Genomic DNA, 7,560 nt, shown 5'->3' on the forward strand with positions numbered 1-7,560 from the left:
GACTACTTAATTAAGTACTAAAAGAAAATGACAAAATTGAATGCAGGTGCCTGTCTCTGCCCCTACCACAAGTACCACATATCTCAGCAGTTCAGCCAGAAAGCTAGATCTTGAGCTGAAAATGTGGGGAACCCTTAACCCTCTAAAAGGTAAAGGAAAACTCGCGTAATATGCAGAGAAGAAACCTTGAGAAGAAAAGAAAAATAGGGGTCATGAGCTTTATAGGATTTCTGGACTACCAAAGCACATTTTCTGTTCTCTTGTAGAGGAGAACATTTAGACGCATTTATCCAAAGCGCCTTAAAATTAGTACATTTGTCAAAGAAAGAGAAACAATATATTGCTTTAGGTACAGTAAGGATGGTAATAGAACCAAGTGCCAAGCACTAACAATTTTTAGGCTAACCCATTCCCCAAATACAAAAAAGATAGCTAGGATAAGATGCTAGACACTGCTAAGTACTATTTTTAAGGAATCACAACATACAATTAGTGCACACATTAAGTGACTGGACGTACACAATACAATAAGGGTTTTACAATGTACTCGACAGTGACCAGTAAGTCAGTGTCAGGGCAATCATTCCCTGGCATAAGTAGGCGCTCCGTAATTTTTTTTTGTTGAAAACTGAATACTTCATAAAAAATGTAATGAATCAACAAGAAAGATGTGTTCCATCTAAAATTGACATTAAACAGCTGATTGAAATGTTACACTGTTGAACGCATGTTACAATTGTAACACAAACATTCATAAATTCATAATAATATTTATTTTGCCTGTTTTCGTCTGTGTCCAGGTTTGACTGATCCAGAGATACTCGCCCAGGGCTTGTACCACGTAGCTCGCTGAACATAGCGGAAATCCTAGCGGAAAACCTGGCTCGACAGAGCCGCAACTCGCAATTACAGTTAAACGGTACCACAACGCTCACTTTAGATTCAATTAGTCTAACCAGGTTTTCCGCTTTAGGTTCAGTGCACGTTCACTTGAAAGGGGCGTTTTTTGCGTCATTTTTCTCACCTTTACGATAGATCAAGCAGTCTATATGCGTATAAGTGAAAAGATATGCATATTGTCTATAAAATAACTATGCCAAATGCAGAATTGTTCGCCATTAATCCAAATAGAATGATGATGATTTAAAAATGCATAAGCAACGTCCATCCTGCCTTATTCTATCATTTAGGGAATTCACTTTAAATACACCCTAGAAATGTATCGCATGTTTTCAACCACTGAGAGGTAGCGACTGTAGCGTAGTGGATAAGTAAAAGACCCGAACTTCAGCGACCGGGGTTCAAATACGCCGGTCTATCATCATGCATTTTACCCCCATAGATGTGGTTCCAGCACGGCCTTGAAAATATGGGTTCAAGTTCGAAATAAGCACAAAAATATAATTCCATGAGCTTTAGTGAATAAGTATTCCATATGCATGAGAATTGGGACTTTTTAAGCTTCACATAAATTCGCGTCACTTGGGAGTTGAACCCCCCACGCAGAAAGTCAAGACTGACGCGCTACCTCCAGCACTCTGTCACGGAGACACAATGCGCAACAGTAAGCATTGTCTACATAAGGTCCAAAAGGACGATCAAATAACGAACACCCTCTGATGAGAATCTGTATCTCTCATGAAGAACCCCAATTTCGTTGTTTGCACAATGACAATAAAGTCTGAAATCTGAATATCGTCAGACAATGCCAAGAGATCGGTTCTGTCCCGTAAAACCCTCTGTCTCCGGAGAGACACCTGTATGAGAAGTGCGCCGAGGTCCACGGGAACACCCACAAATGGTGACGCCATTGTCAGAGGAGGGGCTAGGAAGCTGCGCACGCCGATTTAAGTAGCCGATCTCCGGCTAGACTAAGCCGAAAAACTGCTCCCAACCAGGTTTGGTTGCGAGCATAAGTCACCATGGTGATACAGCGACGCTAAAAGAGATCGACTTTCGTGGTACAACTAACCCACGCTTTCAGCTCAACATACCTCGCTAACCCTCTAAGCGAGCTTCGTGGTACAGGCCCCAGGTGTTTCCTCTTCATATTTGGCGGCTATAAGACCACAAGTGCCACGCTGTCTTACATCTTGTACATCAGTGGTTCTCAACCTTTTTTGAGCAAACGCCCCCCTGACCTTACCCTGATCCTCTGCCGCCCCCCCCCCCCCCCCCCCCCCCCAATAGAAATAAATAAATAATAATAATAACAATTGTTATATTGCTTAAAGTTGTCAGTTCATCGTTTTTCATTGATTTTGCGTTGGTCACTAATAGCAATGACTGCCCTCTGAGTCTGTTTTGGTACAAAAAATATAAAAATATTAATGAATATTCACGATATAAAATTTAACTTCCAGAGAGAGAGAGAGAGAGAGAGAGAGAGAGAGAGAGAGAGAGAGAGAGAGAGAGAGAGAGAGAGAGAGAGAGAGGTTGGATTGAACATTCATTCACCGTGACCGCGTTGCGGGCACTCCCGCGACACCCGGCCGCCACGTCTCCCGTCGTGCCCCAGCCGCGGCACCCTGCGGCCCGGGCACCGTGACCTTGGGCACCGCGACCAGTCCCGCGTCTCCCGCGACTCCCGCCATGCCCCGTGAACGAATTAATGAATGGCCGGGGAACCACGGGCACCGCGGCCCGGGCAACGCGGACTCGGATGTGGAAATGGATGGGATGTGAAACTCGCACTTCTCCGCCTTGACATACAGCCTGTTCTCCAACAGCCTCTGCAGAACCTGTCGGACATGGACCCTGTGCTCCTCCATGGATTTTGAAGAGATTAGAATATCGTCGATATAGACAAAAACTGTGTGGTTCAACATGTCCCGGAGGACATCATTAACCAAAGACTGAAACACTGCGGGGGCGTTGGTGAGGCCGAAGGGCATAACAAGGTACTCGTAGTGGCCCAAAGGGGTATTAAAAGCCGTTTTCCATTCGTCGCCTTCCCGAATGCGGACCAGGTGATATGCATTGCGCAGATCTAATATGGAGAAAACGGAGGCTCCGTGGAGGGGGACGAAGGCGGAACTGATGAGTGGTAATGGGTATTTATTTTTCACTGTGATGTCGTTCAGACCACGGTAGTCGATGCAGGGGCGAAGCGATTTATCCTACTTGCTGATGAAGAAAAAACCCGCTCCAACAGGTGACGATGAAGGGCGGATGATTCCAGCGGCGAGGGATTCCCCGATGTACTCCTCCATTGACTCGCGTTCTGGGCGGGAGAGGTTGAACAGACGGCTGCTAGGAAGGGGGGCTCCGGGGAGGAGGTCGATGGCGCAGTCATAAGGGCGGTGGGGGGTCAAGGTCAAGGCATGGGACTTACTGAACACGGACCCAAGGTCGTGGTATTCTTCCGGGACGGGGGACAGGTTAGTAGGTTCGGTTACGGACTCGAGCTCTGTCGCCCGAGGGGCCTGAGCGGACCGCAAGCACTGGGACAGGCAATGGGTACTCCATGACAGGATGCGTCCTGTTCCCCAATCAATCTGAGGGTTGTGAGTCCGAAACCAGGAGTAGCCCAGAACGACCGGGGAGAAGGGGCTGGAAATCACCAGGAGAGATATGGTTTCATGCTGATTCCCAGAAACTAGCAGGTTGAGCGGAACGGTGCGGCGTTCCACCCGTGTGAGGGTCTTACCGCTAAGCGCCTGGGTCTCGATTGGGAGATCGAGAGGAATCGTGTTTATCCGCAGTCGCCTAACCAATTCCTGATCAATGAAACTATCATCAGCTCCGGAGTCCAGGAGAATGGAGAGCGGGAGGGTTTGGTTTTGCCACAAAAGGACGGCCTCTAGGAGGGGACGGGAGACTGAGGGATTACGAGAGCGACTCGCCAGTATCCCTCGGGTTACTGACGAGCCCGTTCTTTTCCCGATAGGGCGGGACATCCGGATCAAAGATGACCTGAAATACCGCAATACAAACAGGCTCCCGATCGGATACAACGTTCCCTCTCCTTGGGAGTAAGGTGTGTGCGTCCGATCTGCATCGGCTCGGGGGAAGGGGACCGCACATAGCGAGGTGGAACGACAATCGGGAGGGGGGGCCGAGTTGCAGCCGGTGACTCGAAAGGGGGCGTGGTGAATGAGTGGGCGCTTCTCTCTCTGCGTCGTTCGTGCAAACGGTTGTCCATGCCAATCGTGAGAGAAATAAGATGGTCTATGGATGGAGGTTAAACGGTCCTTCAGCTCGCTGCTGAGCGCATTTTGGAAGACCCCCTGGAGCGCTTCCTATTTCCAGCCACTCTCATCAGCGAGGGTCCGGAACTCGACTGCAAAGGAGGCGACGCTGCGGGATCCCGCCTAAGAACTTTGTCGTGGATATGGGGGGCAGGCCTGAGCGGGTGGCTATAGACCGGCTCAAGCCTGCTCATGTGGATGTTGGCGAACCGCTCCAGCTGGCTCAGCCCCCGCGGCGGGGGCGCCCGCCTGCGGCAGCCTCGACCCCTGGTCCTGCGGCGGCCTCGACACCTGCTCCTGCCTCTTGCCCTTCTCCTGTTAGGCGCAGCCGTTCTGGCCGCCTGGTCCGCCCCCCTAGGCGTTGATTTTTCTAGGGACTGTTTTGTACTAGTGTATTCTGTTTAACGCTAGTGGGTGTCCGATGTTCTCTGTGTGTTACCTGTTCGGTCTGGACCTGTTGGTTTGGGTGAATTCTGGGGGGGCCTGTGTGGTGACCCACAATTACTGTGTGAGACATTCACATTCAAGGGACTGTACCTTTAAGATAAACAGTTCCGGTTTACGTCAGTTTCGATTTGAACTCATGTGCGAGTATCACTTGTTTGTTTTGAAGTGGAGAGTAAAGCTGACTCGACCCATCTCCGTCTCTTGTCTCATCATTTACATACTCCACAATATGAACATTGTTCGACTTTTGTTTCACTTCTTCTTTTATCTTGTCGAAGTAAATGTGAATCTATTGAAGTCAAGTAGACTGTTCAAGGACTGCGCTGCAACTATATAAATATAGGCTTTTTTATGGTGTGTTAAGATAAAGAATTAAGATATGGTTTTGATAAGGAAAACAGTACTGACGGATTTTATAACACATTTGAAGAGAGACATCATTAATTTTGTTGTGCTGTCGAACATATTAATTGGCTTTCATTTTGATCATGTTGCATAGCTTTACCGCCTTTGTAATAGTTTGCATGCTATCCACTGTTTTTCGTTCAAGACAGTTGGAAAGATACGATTATTTTACAATCCCAATATTTTTTGGAGTCTAATACATATATGCAGTATAATGTAATAATAATACATTTGATCTTAGATTGTTTAAACCATGTGTGTGCATGTATATTCTGTATTTTAATTTGGATATGTGTTAAATCATTAGTGACCGATAATACACGCAGCCGGATAAAACCATATTTCCCTTGCTCTTGAGTTGTGTCAGAGCCTGTATGACTCAGAATTAAGGACTGTAATCTTAACTGGAGATAATGATCACAGTAAATGACCAAACACACTGTACAAAGTGTGTGACCCTACAGATCTGAACTGCATTAAACCATTATTAACACTGTATCAAAAATGTATTGTTGTTGAAATTTGTGGTTGCTGATATTTTCTCTGTGTGACTGAAAGGAACGGTGATGAGAGTCTCGAATTCACAGTCGTGTCACGCATCACATGCTGTGATCTGACCTGAAGAGATATTGGAGCTGTACCCCTGTAAATGTCCACTAGATGGAGCCAGATAAGAAAAATAGGAACTGGAACTGTGGCCACATTGAGTGTGTAAACTAAATATGTGGTATAATCCTCTAAACCACGCTGGTGACCAGACAAACAGATCTCGAGACATAGAATTTCGCAGAGAGGTCACTTTGGTCTTATTTTAGGGCTTTATGTAGCTTTTTAATGGCAAACTGCTATAAGTCTGGAATAGGGCATGGAAACCCGACTCGAGCCCGACGGGCTGGGTCGTGTTCGGACAAATATTAGGAATTACGCGTTTGGGTCAGGCTCGGTCACATCTGCGCGATAAGGCGTTGGAGTTGGCATGCCGTTGTTTTTGTGTTAACGATAATTTTACTTTTCTTGGGGCACTCGTGTTCATTTGAATTTCATAGGCTACCTGTCCTACAGAACCTCAGAATCTCTTGTGTCATTTTGTGGAATTTTTCGTTATAGCCTGGTCCTACCAGACTCGTACTTCATTTAATTTTTACAGAGAGTCTGGACCTACTAAATTCTCAAACGTTTACTCACTTGAAGGCGGGTGTCTGTTGAAGTTTAAAACTATTGGATCTGCCCAGTGCCACTCTGGATCTGCCATAACCAATCACTAACGTTTGGCCGGGATCACGTTGCGCGCAGGCTGTAACCAAACCAAAAACCGTGCTTGAAGATGTCCGTCAACGAGAGCTGACTTTAACGTCATTGATCAGACCCAGACCAGTACTGAAGGGAAGCTACTTAGGCGGGCGGAGCCAGGCTACCTTTTTTGTGGGCCTATGTGAATTTCAATTGGTTATGATTCTGCGCAACAAGCGCGCATTTGCTCGCTATTAACGCATGCTTGTTGCGCTTTCATACACACAAACGTAAACGTGTCATTAGCATGAGAAAAAATTGCTTTAAATGTGTCGGGCTCGGGCATATTCATCTTGATGCATGTGGGGCTCGGGTCGGGTTTGGTTACTTCTCTGTCGGTTGTGGGCTCGGCTCGGACAGAAAAATGCGGCCTGTTCCGCGCTCTAGTCTGGAACCTTTGTTCAGTCTCGATTTCCGAAGAATGTCACCAATGGGCGCCTTTTAGTGGAAAGATCCCGTCCAGTTAGTTTAATACTGTCTAGATAGTGTCATTAACAGACCGTTCTACATCTGCTGCAGCCATCTTTGTTGTTGAAAATGCCTCTTTAGCGCACCGTCATCGTATTTATCCTAGCTCATGTTAGATACACGGTTGTGATTGGTTGGTATGTTTCGTTCCGGGCAGAAATCTTTTTTTGGCCTTACCTTAAGGTCATTCTTCGACACATCTTTCCCAACCTTTTTCGCGGGTAAGTTCCTCCTGCGCACTGACGCTTCCTTCACCTGGCTCCAGAACTATGAGGAGCAGGAGGGCCAGCTGGCCTGATAGCTTGAGGCCCTGCAGGACTACGACCCTGAGATCCGCCCCCGGGCTGGTTGTCCCCAAACGAACGCAGCTTCCCTGTCCCGACGGCCCTACGAGGAGCAGGCGTACCGACATTGCCAGCTCGTCGAGGACCGAGTGACAGCGGGCCCACTGATGGCTGCCCTTCGCGCCAGCCGAGCAAGTGGAAGCGGCTCCCCTCCATCCAGCAGCGGCAATGGTACCCAGGTTATACCAGGTGAAGGTAGAAGCTGGTCCTGGTTCTGCAAGGACCAGAGACAAGACCCCGTCCTCACCTGTGCCCGGCCCTGGGTGGAAGTAGATCAACGACCAGCACGCTGATGTCAGCACTGGAGCCCACTCTACGCCCAAAGTTCCAGCTTCACCGTCCGAGACGGCCTCCTCTATCGACGCTGGCGGGCTCCAGGGGGCCACCGCAAGGTCCCCCCACCCCGAACGGCCAAC

Source organism: Gadus chalcogrammus, chromosome 15 (assembly GCF_026213295.1).
Source record: "Gadus chalcogrammus isolate NIFS_2021 chromosome 15, NIFS_Gcha_1.0, whole genome shotgun sequence".
NCBI lineage: Eukaryota > Metazoa > Chordata > Actinopteri > Gadiformes > Gadidae > Gadus > Gadus chalcogrammus.